Source organism: Hemiscyllium ocellatum, chromosome 5 (assembly GCF_020745735.1).
Source record: "Hemiscyllium ocellatum isolate sHemOce1 chromosome 5, sHemOce1.pat.X.cur, whole genome shotgun sequence".
Taxonomy (NCBI): domain Eukaryota; kingdom Metazoa; phylum Chordata; class Chondrichthyes; order Orectolobiformes; family Hemiscylliidae; genus Hemiscyllium; species Hemiscyllium ocellatum.
The window spans coordinates 119,828,578-119,847,515 of record NC_083405.1 but is presented as its reverse complement, the minus strand read 5'-3'; positions in this window follow the sequence as shown (position 1 = coordinate 119,847,515).

Sequence of the window (18,938 nt, the reverse complement as noted above, 5' to 3'; positions counted from 1 at the left end):
AGCACACAGATTAGGAAAGCAAATGGCATGTTAGCCTTCATTGTAAGAGGCTTGAGTACAGAAGGAAGGAAGTCTTAATGCTGCTGTTCGGAACTTTGTTGAGAACACCCCCGGATATTGTGTGCAGTTTTTGTCTCCTTTCTGAGAAAAGATGTTCCAGCTATGAAGGGAGGGCAGAGAAGGTTTACCAGGCTGAGTCCTGGGATGGCAGGACTGACGTATGAGAGATTGGGTTAATTGGGCCTGTATTCACTGGAGCTTCGAAGAATGGGTGGGGATCTTATTGAAATGTATACAATTCTGACAGGGCTGGATGCTGGGATGATGTTTTCCCTGACCAGGTTCCAGAACAAGGGCTCACAGTCAACGATCGGCCATTTCAGACTAAGATGAGGAAAGCTTCTTTTCTCAGGCAACGGCAGTGATCCGTGGAAGATTGTGAACACTGAAGTCACTGAATGCACTTAAGAAAGAAATAGAGAGTTTTCTTAGAGTCATAGAAAAGTCCTACAACATGGAGACAGGCCCTTTGGCCCACATCGGTCCATGTCGACAAAAACGTCCATCCACACTAACCCCATTTCCCTCCACTTGGCCCATATCCTTCTCATCCTTTCCTATCCATGTATTTGTCCAAATGCCTTTTAAATGTTGTTAATGCACACACTGCAACCACTTCTGCTGGCAGCTCATTCCATATGCATACCTCCCTCTGTGGAAAAAAATTTGCCGCTCAGATTCCCTTTTATTCTTTCCCCTCTAACCTTAAACTGAGGCCTCCTAATCTTCGATTTCCCAATCCTGGGAAAAAGACTGAATGCATTTACTCTATCCATGCCTCTCATGATCTTATACACTTCTATAACATCCCCCCTCAATCTCTACGCTCTTAAAAAAACAGTCTGTGCTTGTCCAACCTCTCCTTATAATTCAGACTCTTGAGTCCTGGCAACATGATTGTAAATTTCCTCTGCACTCTTTCCAATTTAATAACATCCTTCCTGTAACAAGGTGACCAAAACTGAACTCAATAATCCAAGTGCAGCCTCACCAATGTCCTGTATAACTGCAACATAACTTCCCAACTTCTACACCCAATACCCTGATTGATGAAGGCCAAAACCTTCTTCACTGCCCTGTCTACCTGTCACTCCACTTTCAGCGAACTGTGAACCTGAACTCCAAGATCCCTCTGTTCCACTACACTCCTCAAGGCCCTACCATTCACCATAAAATTCCAACCTCAATTTGACTTTCCAAAACGCAAGACCTCACACTTATCTATATTGAACTCCATCTGCTATTTCGTGGCCCACTTCCCCAGCTGATCAAGATCCTACTGCAATTTTTGATCACCTTCCTCACTGTCCACAATAAAGCCTATTTTAGTGTCATCAGTAACCATTCTCATCCAAATCATTGATGTAAATAACAAACAGTAATGGGCCCAGGACTAACCCGTGAGGCACTCCACTAGTCACAGGCCTCCAGTCTGACAAATATCTTTCCAGTATTACCCTCTGCTTCCTACCATCAAGCCAATTTTGTATCTCATAATAGTAGTCATGACTGATTTATCTTCAAGTTTTATTAATGGAACTTTAACATCTGTAGGTGAGATTTGAACCCACGTTCCATGAACAGTAGCGTGGGTTTCTGGCTTACAAGTTAAATGACATTACCACTATACCACCATCTGCCATGTTGAAGCTAAAAGTGACAAGGGAAATGGAGAGAACTTTATACATTAAAGTTAGATATAACAGAGACATGACATGCCAACTTTTATATTCAATGTCCCAACTGATGAAGACAAGCACGACACACACCTTCTTTACCACCTTATCCACTTGTGTATCAGGGACCTATAGACTTGCACCCCAAGACCTCTCTGTATATCAATGCTCCTAAGGGTCCTGCCATTTACTGTATACTTCCTGTTGCATTTGACCTCACGAAATGCACCACCTCACATTTGTCAGGATTAAACTCAATCTGCCACTTCTCTGCCCAACTTTACTTTGATCTTTTCCTGCATCCTTTGACAACCTTCCTCACTATCCACAACTCCACTAATTCGAAGTTACAAAGAACACCACTTGTCACAGATCTCCGAACAGCAAAACACTCTTTCACTGCGACTATCTGTCTTCTGTGACCAAGGCAACGTTATATTCAACTCACTGGGATCGCATGTGACCTAACCTCCTCGACCAGACTGCTACGAGGGACCATGATAAGTGCTTTATAAAGTCCATGTAGACAATATCCACACCTTACCCTCATCATTCATCTTCATTACTTCCCCAAAAAATTCAATTAAATTTGGGAGACTAGACATCCCCTGCACAAAGCCATGCTGACTATCCCTAATAAGTGAGTAAATCCTGTCCCTAAGAATCTTTTCCAATAATTTCCCTACCACTGACATAAGGCTCACCTGCCTTTAATTTCATGGATTACCCGTGTTGCTGTTCTTAAACATAGGGACAGCATTGGCTATTCGCTTGTCTTCTAGGATCTTGTCTGTGTCTAAAGAGGATTCAAAGATCTCTGTCATGGCCCTAGCAATCTCTTCCCATGACTCCATCAGTATCCTCAGATAGATCCCAACAGGCCCTCAGGATTTGTCTACCTTAATGTTTCTCAAACTACCCAACGTCTCCTCCTTCTTATTATGTAGATCAGTCTGGTATAATATTACATGTATCTTATTTATAGTATTTATCTAATGAGCAGTATTATTTGTTAAGTTGGGGGGGAGATGGGGGGTGGCGGGGGGTTGGGGGGAGCGGTGATTGTTGGGGCCTTGACAGAGATCTTTGCATTCCCTTTAGCCACACGTGATTTCCCAGAAGACTGAAGAGAAGCCAATGTTGCTCCGTTTGTTTAAGAAGGCCAACAGAGATAACCAATAACAGTGTGACTGACCTCCATAATTATGAAGTGCTTCGAGTGGTTGGTCATAGTTCCCATCAAATCCAGCCTCCCAGGTTGCCTTCATCCCATGCAATTTGCCTACAATTGCAACAGGTCCACAGCAGATGTCATCGAAGGATGGGCCTAAGGATAAGCAACAACACCTCCTCCAAGGAAATCCTCAACAGTCATGCCCAACAAGGCAGTGTGCTCAGCCCCCAGCTATCCTCCTTAAACACACACACACAGAGGCACGCACATACATATGTACGCACACACACATGCACACGCACACACGCATGTGCACACACAGATACAGACACACACACACACAAACACATGCACACACACTCAGACGCAAACACACACACATGCACACACACAGACACAGACACAGACACACGCATGTGTGCACACACACACATGCACACAGACACACCTGTGGGGCAAATTCCACACCAACCCATTAACACGTTTGCTGATGACACCATCATTATAGGTCGGATCTCAAAGGATGACAAGGAAGAGCACAGGAAGGAGCTGGTCATTGACCAGGAAGTGGAGTGGAGGGCACACCGCTGTCTACATCAAAGGTGCTGAGGTGGAGATGGTCCTGGGAGTCACTATCACTGACAATCCTAGTCCACTCTATATTGACACTACAGTCAAGAAAGCGCAGCAACGCCTCGACTTCCTCAGGAGGCTAAGGAAATTTGGCACGTCTGTAAAGATTGTTCCAATTCGTTATAGATGCACCATAGAAAGCATTCTATCGAGATGTCTCACAACTTGGTATGGCAAGTGCTCTTCCCAAAACCGAAAGTAATTGCAGAGAGCTGTGAACACACTCCAGTCTATCACACAAGCCAACCTTCCATCCACTGACTACTGCAGCAGGAAAACAACCGACATCATCAAAGACCTCTCCCACCTCAATTATAAAAGTTTGTGTGCACACACACAAACAAATTTAAGAACAGCTTCTTCCTTGCTGTTGTCAAACTTTTGGACAGACCTCTGAAATGTTAATGTTGATCTCTCTCTCTGCACCTCCTCACTGGCTCTGTGCACTCCGCTCTCTTACCATGATGCACTTTTATTGTATTGTATGATCTGCCCAACGGTAAATCGGATTCAAAGCAAATCCAGCTTGATATCTGTCCTTGACTTCCCTTCTCTTCAATCAATCTGCCATCAAATACACAACACACAAGAACGCTGACCATGGGAGGGAACACAATGGAGGACGCTGCACTGACCTCCTCGATTTTTTCCAGCAGTGTCAGGCTTGTACCAACACACCATCGGTAGCTCGATCAGAGTTCTGGAGGAGGCGCACATCTGATTAGATCCCACCATCTGTACTTGGATTCCCTGACTGTTGTGATTCCCTGATTGGTCACAGATTCCTGGGGCAGGCATTTGGGAAAGTGGGTAGAGTCAACCAGATTACTATCGGTCCTAAGCGACATGGAGCCCAAACCAAGTCAGGGCAACAGCTTCCTTTCTGTAAAATGTCATCAGCTCGAACGTATTTGAACATCTTCTAAACTTGTTGGTTGCTCATTTCCTCCAATGGTGTTTGAAATCATTCTTGCTGGGTTTTTTTTGCTGGCTTCTGGCAATCACTCGGTGATTCAGCGTTTGGTGACTTATTGCTTCCCTAGTCACGGTTTCTGTTCCAAGGCAAAATGAAATCTCGCATTCTTGTAGCGTGTTCCTCATCCTTGAAGTGCTCAGTGCTTTCTGAAGTGCAATTAATGCTGCAAAGTACAAAGAGTGACAGCCAGTGCGTTATGGACCAGGTCAGACCCGCTCAAGACATTTTAAGATGGCAGCCCAGACTCTCACTTTGCCCACTATTTGAAGCAGATGGAAGGTGACTATTCCAGGAGCAATGCAGCTGGTCAAACAAAATAGAATTTATTTACACATGAACAAAAGAAAACTGAATTTACAATAACGTAGCTATTTGAAAACACAACCAACACGAAAACGCAACTTAACAAAGAGCTGTTCCGATTTCCTGCAACATTTGATAAACACATCTCTGAGCAAAAAAAAGTAAATTTGAACACAGGGTCTTACAGTAGAGATTCAGAGAGGGGGGGGAGGGTATCGGCATGGAACTGTTCATTTGGGTCCCTAGATAAAACCTAACCCAAAACTAAAAAGAAACCCTGAACTGACCATTCCCCTATCATTGTACATGGGTTTCCTAAAACAAAAACTGAAAGCCTTTTCTCATTGCTCAACTTAGGCAGCACCTGTTAGCCATTATTAAAACAGCCAGTTCAGACATTTGGGCACTCTGCCTTTATTACCCCTCTCAAAAAATCCAAGGACAGAGTAATGTTGTTAAAGGTGCAGCAGCGTCCCCCACAGCAAATCAGAACAGCGCTTGGTGGAGATCAAAAATAAACAAGAGCAGAAATTGCTGGAGAAGCTCAGCAAGTCTGTCAGTAATGGTGGAGAGAAATCAGAGTTAATGCTTGAAGTCCATAACACCATAAGACCATCAGGGATAGGAGCAGAAATTAGACCTTTCAGCCCATTGAGACTGCTCTGCCATTCAATCATGGCCGATAAGTTTCTCATTCCATTCTCCTGCTATCTCATCATAAACCTTGATCCCCTTAATCCTCAAGAACCTATCTATCTCTGTCTTAACTATACTCAATGACCTGGCCTCCACTACCCTCTGTGGCAGTGAATTCCATAGATTCACCAATCTCGTGTTGAAGAAGTTGAAGAAGGTCTTCCCTTTAATCTAAGGCAGTGCCTTCGGTTCCTAGTCTCTCCTACCAATGGAAACATTTCCCCAACATCTACTCTATCAGGCCATTCAGTATTCTGTATGTTTCAATTAATTCGCCCCCTCATCCTTCTAAACTCTGTTAAGTATAGACCCAGAGTCCTCAAACATTCCTCATTTGTTAAGTTTTTCATTTGTGGGACCATTCTCGTGAAAATCCTCTGAACATGTTCCACGGCCAATACATCCTTCCTGAGATATGGGGCCCAAAACTGCACACAATACTCCAAATGTGGTCTGATCAGAGCCTTACAAAGCCTCAGAAGTACATCCCTGCTTTTATATTCAAGTCCTCTCCAAATATATGTCATAATTGTATTTGTCTTCCTAACTACAAGTGTAAGTTTACCTTGAGAGAATCCTGGACCAGAACTCCCAAGAATCTTTGCACTTCATACTTCTGAGGTTTATCCCCATTTAGAAAATAGTCCATGCCTCTATTCTTCCTACCAAAATGCATGACCTCACACTTTCCCATGTTGTACTCCATCTGACAGTATCCAGTGACATTTCTTCAGTTCAGGTTACTAGATATGGAACACAGTGGCTCAATGGTTAGCACTGCTGCCTCACTGCCCCAGGGACCTTGGTTCGACTTCACCTCATGTCACTGTCTATGGGGAGTTTGCACATTCTGCATGGGTTTGCTGAGCTTTTTGAAGAAGTAACAAAGAGGATTGATGAGGGCTGAGCGGTACATGTGATCTATATGGACTTCCATAAGGCATTCAACAAGGTTCCCCATTGGAGACTGGTTAACAAGGTTAGATCTCATGGAATACAGGGAGAACTAGCCATTGAATACAGAACTGGCTCAAAGGTAGAAGACAGAGGGTGGTGGTGGAGGGTTGTTTTTCAGCCTGGAGGCCTGTGACCATGCTGTACATCTCTATGACTCCATGTGCAGGTTAGGTGAATTGGCTAAATTATGCCATTGTGTGCAGGCAAGGTAGATTAACCATGGGAAATGCAGGTTTATTGGGGAGACATTGGGTCTGGGTGGGATGCTCTTCAGAGGGCTAGTATGGATCTAATGTGCTAAATGGCCTGCATCCACCCTTTCGGGATTCTGTAAAATGCTGCCAGACCTGCTGCGTTTCTTCAGCAATTTCTGTTCTTTTTTTTTAGGCTCCCACGGCGTTGTGGTAATATTGAGTTAATCAATTTCTGATACACTTCCACCAGAGTGCCACCCCCATCTTCACTCTGATTCCCACTGATTCCTACTGATTCTAAAATTTCCTCAGGCTCCTTGATGCTACACCCGTTGAATGCTGTCAAGGGCACCTCAACTCTGGATGTTTCAGTTCTTGTTTCAATGTCTGGACCAAGACTGTAATGGGATCTGGAGCCAACAGCCATGGTGTTCACATGACTTTTCCACAAGCATAAACATTACAAATTGGAAAAATCTTCAAAATTGTTAACTTCAAACTAGAGTGGTGGCTGCCAACCTTTCCTGTTCCAAGTCACATTCCAACAAGACAAACAATTCCACAGCAAAATCACTTCTTTCAGCTGAAGTAACTGTTCAGAAGCGTCACATCCACTTGTGTGCACAGGAACGGAGGTACCGAGTGATTGGTGAGGCCTCCTCACTAACCCCCAGGGCATCCAGCTGCCCTGTCTATCTAAGCCATGCGGCCTAGTCACGGAGAGGAAGCCTAGACAATGGTGACAGCAGCCAACCTATACTCCACAACCCACCCACTCACACCAGTTCCAACAAAGGGCTGGTTCAGCGCAAGGCAGCTCCAGAACTTGCCACATTCTTGCTTCCATTCCAGCACAGCCATGACACCCCGCAGTAGTGGCTCAGTGGTTAGCACCATTACCTCACCGGGTAAGGGACACAGGTTTGGTTCTGCCCTCCAAAAGCTTTGGAGAATAAGATTGTAAATCACAGAATTTATGTGGAGTTTGCACATTCTCCCCGTGTCTACCTGGGTTTCCGCCAGATGCTCCAGTTTCCTCCCACAGTCCTAAGAAGTGCAGTCAGGGTGAATTGACCATGTTAAATTGCCCATAGTGTTCAAGGATGCGCTGACTAGGGGCATTTGCCAGGATTAATGTGGGATCACAGGGATAGGGTGGGATGCTCTTCAGAGGGTTGGTGTGAACTCAGTGGGCCAAATGGCTTCTAACCACACTGTAAGGATTCTGCAATTCTAAGCAGCAGAGGGGTGCAATCCAACTGGCCAAGCCCAGCAAAGGGGCAAAGGCTAAAGGTTACAGGCTCATTGACACAGTCCTGTTCACCAATCAGAGGCTGGAACCTGATCTCCCAAATCCCCACGATATGGTTTGCAGGTATCAACGGATAAAGGGGCACCATGTCCCAAAAAGTCCTTAAGGCCTCTGACCTTGTTACAGCAACCGGCTGTGAACACCACTGAGCTGGAGTCATAAACTGCTCTCTTAAAATTAAAATGGCATCAAAATCACTATAAGCCTTGAAGGTTTAATCACATTCCAATAAATCTTGGTGGATTCAAACCAAGGTCACAGTGCTGGGTGAACGAGAACATAAAACTTGTAAAGAATATTAATCACTAGACAATTGTTAGCCTTTTCGCTACAATCTCTCGTCTGGGAATTGGCAGGGGATTTATCATTCAGTCTTCAAGATGCCCAAACATCATGTTACTTGAACCGGCTAATAAATTCAAAATATATAGATAGCTAGAGGAATAAGCTGCTCTTGAGACAACAATAGAATTTGAACTCAGTTTTAAAAGTCTGAAAATTGAAAATAAGATGGCATCAGTAAAAGAGTCCCCTAAATTATCAGATTAAAACAGCTCCCTCACTTTCTAATCCTGATGAAACGTCATTGAGCTGAAAACGTTAACTAATTTTGTTTTTCTCTCTCCACAGACTCGTTGAGTATTATTGGAATTTTCTGGTTTTATGTCAGATTTCCATGGTCTTGAACCATGCAGGATCATAAATGCCAGAATGGATTAGTTGGGCGGAATGGCCTGACTCTGTGCTTTCTATTTACCTATCAGCCATGCAAGAAACTAAATCATAATACAACTTTCCAGGTTGATTTTAAGAACAAGAACTTATAAAGTACCAGAAGGGAGCACTAGAGGACAGCAGAGAGCCAGCTGACAGACTCCAGCAGCAAATCCGTTTTCTTGTGATTTGGAGAAGCTGGTGTTGGACTGGGGTGTCCAAAGTTAAAAATCACACAACACCAGGTTATAGTCCAACAGTTTATTTGGAAGCACTAGCTTTCGGAGCGCTGCTCCTTCATCAGGTGGTTGTGGAGTATGAGATTGTAAGACACAGGACTTTTTCTATAAATTCGGTGTCTTACAATCTTATACTCCACAACCACCTGATGAAGGAGCAGGGCTCTGAAAGGTAATGCTTCCAAATAAATCTGTTGGACTATTACCTGGTGTTGTGTGATCTTTTTGAATATTTTCCTGTGAGATTTCACTGTTTGAGCTGGGACACTGATGCACGGGATTCATTTGCAGGTGGGAATGCTTTTTTAGCAGGAGGATCATGTAAATGTTTCAACCTTCCATGGAAAGCATGGGTAATTCTACCCCGACACTCAACCACTTGAGGCTGGATTGGGATGAGGCCTATTTTCCCAACTAGAAGCATGTGTCCAGCAGTGTCCAATAGGGGTCAGTGTTGGGACCCTTGCTATTTGTGGTCCACATAAACAATTTAGGCTCAAGGATTGATCAGTAAATTCACAGGTCATACAAAAGTTGATGGGGTGGGAAATAGGGAGGAGAATAAACTTAGATTACAGGAGGATATAGATGGAGCTGCCATATGGCAAATGGATTTTAATGCAGATTAATGTGAGGTGATTTACTTGGGAAAGGCAAACAACGTTTTTCCACGTATGGAGTCAGATATTACGAGGGGGCATAGCTTTAAATTAAGGGGTGGTAGATATAGGACAGACGTTAGGGGTAGATTCTTTACTCAGCGAGTCTTGAGTTCATGGAAAGCCCTGCCAGTAGCAGTGGTGGACTCTCCCTCTTTATGGGCATTTAAACGGGCATTGGATAGTCATATGGAGGAAAGTGGGCTAGTGTAGGTTAGGTGGGCTTGAATCGGCGCAACATTGAGGGCCGAAGGGCCTGTACTGCGCTGTATTTTTCTATGTTCTATGTTCTAAGACAAGAGAATACATAATGACCAGGAAGACCATGGGAAACACCTAGGATCAGAGGGACCTTGGTGTACATTTACACCAGTCCCTTAAGGTATCAGGACAACTGGGTAAAGTGGTTAAGAAAGTCTATCAGATTCTTGGCTTTATTAGTCAAGGCACAGGGTTAATGGGCAGGAATGATTTGGAGATGCCAGTGTTGGACTGGGATCTACAAAGTTAAAAATCACACAACACCAGGTTATAGTCCAACAGGTTTATTGGAGGCACTAGCTTTCGATATGCTGCTCCTTCATCGGGGTGTTTGGCTGATGAAGAAATCACCTAATATAGGGGCAGCGCTCCGTAAGCTAGTGCTTCCAAATAAACCTGTTGGACTATAACCTGGTGTTGTGTGATTTTTCGCTTTGTCCACCCCAGCCCAACACTGTCACCTCCAAATTATTACTGAAGGGAGCATGCTTCGGAAGAGAAGGTTTTCTAGATTGATACCTGGAATGAGCAGAATGTCTCATGAGTAAAGACTGGACAGGGTAGGCCTGTATCCTGTGAGGTTCCGAAGAGTCAGAGTGACTTAATTGAAATGTATAAGATTCTGCAGGGACTTGACCAGGTGGGTGTAGACAGGGCAGTTTCTCGTTTAGATGAATCTAGAACTTGGGGTCATAGTTTAAAAATCAAGAGTGATCCATTGATCACAGGGTGTGGAGGTGCTGGTGTCAGAAGTCACATGACACCAGATTATAATCCAACAGGTTTATTTGAAATCAAAAGCTTCGGAGAATAAGATTGTAAGACACAGAAGTTATAGCAAATGTTTACGTTGCGATGTAACTGAAATAATCTATTGAAAAAGACTGGGATTGTTTGTTAAGTCTCTCATCTTTTAGAATGACAATCTTATTCTCCACAACCACCTGATGAAGGAGCAGCACTCCGAAAGCTAGTGCTTCCAAATAAACCTGTTGGACTATAACCTGGTGTTGTGTGATTTTTAACTTCCTTCAGTAAGGAGACCAAGTGTGTGTACAGTACTCAAGATGTGATCTTATCAGTGCCTTGAATAACTCAGGCATAACCTTCCAACTTCTGTATTCAGTTCCTCTCAGGATAAATGATAACATTCTATTAGCTTTCCTAATGCTTTGCCGTTCACTCATACAAACCTTGTGAGATTCATGGACAAGGACACCAAGAGACTGCTTCCACTGAGTTGTTATGCAGAGGACACAGACTTCAGCCAAATGGGGATAAAAACTGATGTGAACTGAACAAGGCCTTTTGGGGACTGTCATGGTGGTTCAGTGGTTAGCACTGCTACCTCACATCACCAGGTTCAATTCCAACCTTGGGCAACTGTCTGCACATTCTCCGTGTGTCTGTGTGGGTTTCCGCTGGGTGCTCTGGTTTCCTCCCACAATCCAAAGATATGCAGGTCAGGTAAATTAGCCATGCGAACATTGCCCATAGTGTTCAAAGATCTGGAGGTTAGGTGCATTAGTCAGGGGTAACTATAGGGTAGGGGAAAGGGTCTGGGTGGGTTACCCTTCGGAGGATCATTGTGCACTTGTTGGGCCAAAGGGCCTGTTTCCACACTGTAGGGATTCTATGAGATATGAGGATGTGTTGCTCCCACTTGAGTTTTAATGATCTTCAAAATGCTCTGCTTGGAAAATAAGGGTTACACTGAATTGTTAAGACCCCAGCTCCTGGTAAAACTGGAGACTTGCAACCCCAGAGTGAGACCTGGCTTTATCGACCGTAAGTTATATTCCTCAAATCTGTTTGCCATGGTAACCAGTCAGTGCACATATTCAAAGGGCACTGCCAAAGTTCTTTTAACAAAAGAACATTAGAATTATTGCACAGATATGAAAATAAGAACACTAACTTTGTTACATGATAAAATTATCTTAATACAAACACCAGAAATAAAAATTCAACACTTTAACAGTCTATAACTGCCTCAATGATATGCAAATATCAGTGAAGGATCACATTGTTCTTTAGTTCATGTCTTTTCATCATAGAATCCCCTACAGTGTGAAAACAGACTACTTGGCCCAACAAGTCTACACCGAACCTCCAAAGCATATCCCACCCAAACCCATTCCCCTACTCTATTATTCTACATTTACCCCTGACTAGCGAACATAACCTACACACCCCTGAACACTGTGGGCAATTTAGCATGGCCAGGTTACCTAACTTGCACATCTTTGGACCGTGAGAGGAAACCCACACAGCCACAGGGAGAATGTGCAAACTCCACACAGACAGTCTACCAAGTCTGGAATCGAACCTGAGTCTCTGGTACTGTGAGGCAGCAGTGCTAACCACTGAGCCAACCGTGCCATCTCCAATGGTCTTTAAGCAAATACTAACCCAGTTACATTTTAGTTGCTGAATATGGGTTCCCTGAACTCCTCATCCATGGCTTTCTGCTCTGAGACTTTCACTTCCAGACATCAAGAGCATCTCAGAACTCTATTTCTGATTAGACTATTTTGGAGACTGCTAAACTGTACTGTTGTCTGTATAGACCTCTGAGACAAAGTTACACCCTCCTTCACCTGTTCTTTCTCAAAAGGCCTTGTTCCTATCTCTGTCTCCTTATGTCAGGGAGGCTTTCTTATGAAACAAAAGTTCATTTATTTCCTCTCTCCTACCCTTTGCATTGAGTCAATTCAGCTCAAGGGTTTTTAAAAGTCAAAAGGTGTGGTGTTGAAAAAGCACAGTGGGTCATGCAGAATCCGAGGAGCAGGAGAGGAGACATTTTGAGCATAATCTCTTCATCAGGAATGTGGGGGGCATCCAAAGGGGCTGAGAGGTAAATGTGGTTGAAGGGTCCCAAGGTAGAAGATGATGTGTTCTTCCTCCAGGCTAGAATTTGACTGTGGAGGAGGCCCAGGACTTGATTTGGATGCGAGCATAAGAGGTACAGTTAGTAACTTTGCAGATGACACCAAAATTGGAGGTGTAGTGGACAGCGAAGAGAGTTATCTCAGATTACAACAGGATCAGGACCAGATGGGCCAATGGGCTGAGAAGTGGCAGATGGAGTTTAATTCAGATAAATGCAAGGTGTTGCATTTTGGGAAAGCAAATCTTAACAGGACTTATACACTTTATGGTAAGGTCCTAGGGAGTGTTGCTGAACAAAGAGACCTTGGAGTGCAGGTTCATAACTCCTTGAAAGTGGAGTTGCAGATGGATAGGATAGTGAAGAAGGCGTTTGTTATGCTTTCCTTTATTGGTCAGAGTACTGAGTACAGGAGTTGGGAGGTCATGTTGCGGCTGTACTGGACATTGGTTAGGCCACTGATGGAATATTGTGTGCAATTCTGGTCTCCTTCTCATCGGAAAGATGTTGTGAAACTTGAAAGGGTTCAGAAAAGATTTACAAGGATGTTGCCAGGGTTGGAGGATTTGAGTAATAGGGACAGGCTGAACAGGCTGGGGCTGTTTTCCCTGGAGCGTTGGAGGCTGAGGGATGACCTTATAGAGATTAACAAAATTATGAGAGGCATGGATAGGATAAATAGACAAAGTCTTTTCCCTGGGGTCAGGGAGTCCAGAACGAGAGGGCTTAGGCTGAGAGAGGAAAGATACAAAAGAGACCAACGGGCAATTTTTTCATGCAGAGGGTGATACGTGTGTGGAATGAGCTGCTGGAGGAGGTGATGGAGGCTGGTACAATTGCAACATTTACGATGGGTAAATGAATGGGAAGGGTTTGGAGGGATATGGGCCAGGTGCTGGCAGGTGGGACTAGATTGGGTTGGGATATCAGGACGGGATGGACAGGTTTGACCGAAGGGTCTGTTTCCATGCTGTACATCTCTATGACTCTATGACTGTATGTCCTTGGCAGAGTGGGAGGGGGAGTTGAAGTATTCAGCTACAGGGCAGTGTAGTCCGTATGTCCCAGAGATGTTCTCTGAAATGTTCCACAAGTTGGCATCCTGTCTCCCCAATGTAGAGGAAACCACATCAAGAGCAATGGTAGATGGTGTGTTTGGAGGTGCAGGAAAATCTTTACCAGATGTGGAAGGATCTTTTGGAGCCTTGGGTGGAGGTGAGGAGGAGTGTGGGCACAGGTTTTACACTTCCTACGGTGACAAGGGAAGATTTCAGGAGTGAAGGGTGGTTTCGGGGGGGGCATGGACTTAACGAGGGAGTTGCAGAGGGAATGGTCTCTGCAGAATGCTGAAGGTGTGGGGAGGGGAATATAACTCTGGGGGTGGGGTCTGACTGTGGGTGGCAAAAATGGCAGAGAATGATGCACTGCACCTGGAGGTTGGTGGGGTGGAAGGTGAGGACCAGGGGGGTTCTCTTCCTCCCTCTGCAAGGACACATGTACAATTTCAGCATTTTACAATTGACATCCTTGACTTAGATGAGGGCAATGACGGCATTGTGGCTAAATTTGCAGATGCCATAGAGGTACGTAAAAGTTATGTGTGAAAAGAACATAAGGGAGTTGAAATGGATATAAATAGTTTGAGTAAGTGGACAAACATTTGGCAGATGGTGTATCATGTGGAAAAATGTGAGGTAACTTACTTTGGCAGGAAGACAAAGCAAACGGGGTATTATCGAAAAGAGAATGGGTATGGCATTCTCAAGTGCAAAAGGATTGAGGTGCTCCAGTAGTTAGCACTGCTGCCTCACAGCACCAGGGTCCCACATTTGATTCCAGCCTCAGGCGACTGTCTGTGAGGAGTTTGCACGTTCTCCCCGCGTTTGCGTGGGTTTCCTCCGGGTGCTCCCGGTTTCCTCCCACAGTCCAAAGACGTGCAGGTCAGGTGAATTGGCCGTGCTAAATTGCCCATAGTGTTAGCTGCATTAGTCAGAGGGTGAGTTACTCTTCGGAGGGTCAGTATGGACTTGTTGGGCTGAAGGGCCTGTTTCCACACTGAAGAGAATTTAATCATGTGTGAGTTGCTGGCCCATTCCCAGTTGCCCTGGAGAAAGTGATGGTGATCCTGCCCTCCTGAAGTACTGCAGTCCATTTGGTAATCCCACAATGCTAATGGGGACGGAGTTCCAGGATTTTAACCCAGCAACAGAGCTCAGAATTGTATAAGTACATCCCCACCTCAAATCTCTGCAATATGTAAGAATTAGTTGAAAGTCACATTCTTCATTTTAAGGCCAAAATATATTAGTGCACACTTTTCCTGCATTACCTTTGGCAAATGGAGTTTAATTTGTGAGGTACCATGTTTTTCATCTTCTTCATTCATTCACAGGATAACAGTGGCCAGGCAGCATTCATTAGCCCATCTCTAATCACCTAGAGGACATTTAAGAACCGACCACATTGCTCTGCATCTGGAGTACATTACACCAGAACAGGTAAGGATGGCAATTTCCTTCCTTGAAGGACACTAGTGAACCAGATGAGTTTTTCCCCAATGATTGGCAGCAGATTCATGGTCACTGTTAGATTCTTAATTCCTGATTTTTATTGAATTCAAATTCCACCAGCTCCTCAGAAATCTATCTGGATCTCTGGATTAACAGTCTAGTGATAATACCACTAGGCCACCACCTCTCCCAGGAAGGGGAAGCAAACCAAACAAGGGCAGGACTTATACAATTAAAAGTATGGCATTGGGAAGTTTTGTAGAACAGAGAAACCTAGGGGTTCATGTGCATAATTCCTTCACATTTCTCTCACATGTAGATCGGGTGGATAAGAAGGCATTTACCATATTTGCCTTCATCACTCAGACCTTTGAGTACACGAATTGGGACGTCATGTTGATTTTGTACTGGACATTGGTGAGGCCTCCTCTGGAGTACAGTGTCCAGTTCTGTTAAAAGAAGGACATTAATAAACTAGTGAGGGTTCAGAAAAGATTTGCCAGGAATAGAGGGTTTGAGTTAGTCTGGGACTTTTTTCACTGGAACGTAGGAAGTTGAGGGGTGACCTTATAGTGACTTATAAGATCATGAGAGGTAAAGATAAGGTGAATGGAAGGTGTATTTTTCCTAGGGTGAGGGATTTTAAAACTAGGAGTATGTTTTTAAGGTGAAAGGAGAAGAATTTAAATAAAACGTGAGGGGGTAAGTTTATTTGCGCATGGTGTGGTTCATACGTAGAATGAACTTCCAGACGAAGTGATGGATGGGGGTACTGTTACAATGTTTAAAAGACATTGAGTGAAGTACATGAATAAGAAATATTCAGGAGGGTGGGACCAGTTTAGTTTGGAATCATGGTCAGCGTGGACTGGTTGGAGAAAAGGGTCTGTTTCTGTGCTGTATGACGCTAAGACGCAGACACAGAGTAGAAAACATAATGCAAGCAAAAGGAAGACGAGGTGCCCAGTTTGAAGAATGGACTGAAGGTGAAGAGGGTAAATTTCTGGTTCTCAGATTAACCCCGTCGTGGTTTGCAGTGACGGACAGAAACACGTTTGGCAGATCTAGAAGGGAATCAGTGAAATAAACAGAAGGTGAGGCTGGTGCGCAAAAACGAGAGCAAGCTGGAGAACAGAAATGAAGCAATGTTATAGATGTGTTCATCAGGACTTCTCATTGATATTTCTAACGAAATCATAAACCCATTAGAAATTATGTTGGAAGTAATGATCTGTGAAATCGCACACAGACAATAGACTGGTTTAAAATTTCAACCATCATCATTGTTTTGAATACATTGGTGTGTTGATATTAAAATCCTTTAATCTCTTCAATGGTAATTAGTGATAAATAAAATCCACAATGATGGAAAGTAATAGCCAGATGATTCTTTTAGGCCTCTAACCCCTTTCTGGGTAAGTTCTTAATAACTTTGGCAGAAGCTATTGACTCTCCACATCAATATCTGCAGCAAAATGCACACACACAGAACTACTGACTTAATCCCAATATTTCTCCAGATAATAAATCCAAATAAGCCTCTCTGCAGGTGGAGAAAGAAATCCTCACTCCAATATTGACACAGTTAATCTTATAGAAGAAAATAAACTTTCAGTTTAATAATGTAATAGATAAACTCAGTCACAGGAGCAGAATGGAATTCAGTGTGAGTGATGCAACAGCTATTGGTGACACAATCTGAAAGCAAAGACTCAATTGTGGGAATAATTGCAGAAATGTTGTGGAAAAAAAGAACTTTCAAATGTAAGATGGAAAGGAGAAATGAGATATTTGGAAGGAAAGTTACTCTGAGTTTCTATATACAACTCCTCATTTCAAGAGACCCAATTCCCTTCAAGTGCAACAGAAGTCATTGTTTCGAAGGATAATGGCAAAACAACATCACAATATGAGCAAAATGTTGCAGCAGAAAAAGTAAAGACTCCTTCTCTCAGGCTACCTTCTCTTCACAGCTCCACAAATCCCCATACCCTCTCCTCCAATCCAGAGCTGGGTAAAAACCATGGGAGGATTTTCCTGACTTCATCCCTGGATGGAAACACAGTGGTGCAGCCATTACCAGAGCTGTCCCCATTCCTGGAATAGGAAAAGCATACCACCATGGATAGAACATATAACATAGAACGTAGGAAAGTACAGCACAGAACAGGCCCTTTGGCCCACGATGTTGTGTCGAGGATTAATCCTAATGTAAAATGAAATAATTTAACCTATGCACCCCTCAACTCACTGCGATCCATGTGCATGTCCAGCAGACACTTAAATGATTGAAGGTTGATAATTTGACTGAAAATCAAGTGAGAATGAATGTGAATGTCACATTGGCAGGTTGTGACCAATGGGTAGACATATTTAAAGCAATCTTTGAAGAGCAACCTTTAACACACCCCTTGAACCTGGGCCTCCTTGCTTCGAGATAGAGACACTACCTCGGCTCAGCAAGAGCCTTCGTGACCATTGGGGTACTGCATGGATCAATAGCTTGGCCCCAGCTGTTCATAGTCAATATAAGTTATTTGGATACGGGGACCAGGTGATTCTAGCAGATGCAGAGGTTTTGTTCTTATCTCTGGACCAGAAAGCCCAGGTTCAAGTTAAAGTTGTGAATAATGTAAAAGGTTGTCAAAGAATACAGTGGGATATAGATCGGTTGCAGATATGGGTGGAGAAATGGCAGATGGAGTTTAATCCAGGTCAGTGTGAGATGCTGCACTTTGGGAGATCGAATGTTAAGGAAAAGTATACAGTTAATGGCAGGACCCTGAACAGCATTGATGTACAAAGGGATCTTGGGGTTTAAGTCTGTAGCTCTCTGAAAGTAGCTATAGAAGTAAATCGGGTGGTAAAGAAGGCATATAGCATGCTTGCCTTTATTGATCAGGGAATTGAGTATAAGAGACAGGATGTCATGTTGCAGCTTTATAACACTTTGGTTAGGTCACCCTTAGAGTAATGCATTCAATTCTGGTCGCCACATTACAGGAAGGATGTGGAGGCTTTGTGGAGGAGGATGCAGTAGAGGTTTATCACGATGCTGCCTGGATAGCAGGCTGTGAGCTATAAGGAGAGGCTAGAAAAACATGGGTTGTTTTCTCTGGAGTAGGGGAGGCTGAGGGGAGACTTGATAGAAGTCTATAGAATCATGAGATGCATAGGTAGAGTTGATGGTCAGAATCTTTTTCCCAGAGTTGAAAAGTCTAATACTAGGGGACATGCATTTAAGGTGAGAGGGGAAAAATTCAAAAGGTGACGTGAGGGCACGTTTTTTACACAGAGAGTGGTAGGAGTCTGGAACGCACTACTGGGGATGGTGTAGGAGGCAGATATGATAGGGCCATGAATAATAAAGGAATGGAGGGACGTAGATCAAGGGACGTTGGTTAGTACTGTTGCCTCACAGTGCTAGGGACCTGGGTTGGATTCCTGCCTCGGGCAACTGTCTGGGTAGAGTTTGCACATTCTCCCCGTATCTGCGCAGGTTTGCTCCAGTTTCCTCCCACAGTTCAAAGATATGCAGGTTATGTGAATTGGCCATGCTAAATTGCCCATAGTGTTCAAGGGTTGTAGGTTAGGTATATTAGGAGAAAGTGAGGACTGCAGATGCTGCAGATCAGAGCTGAAAAATGTGTTGCTGGAAAAGCGCAGCAGGTCAGGCAGCTTTCA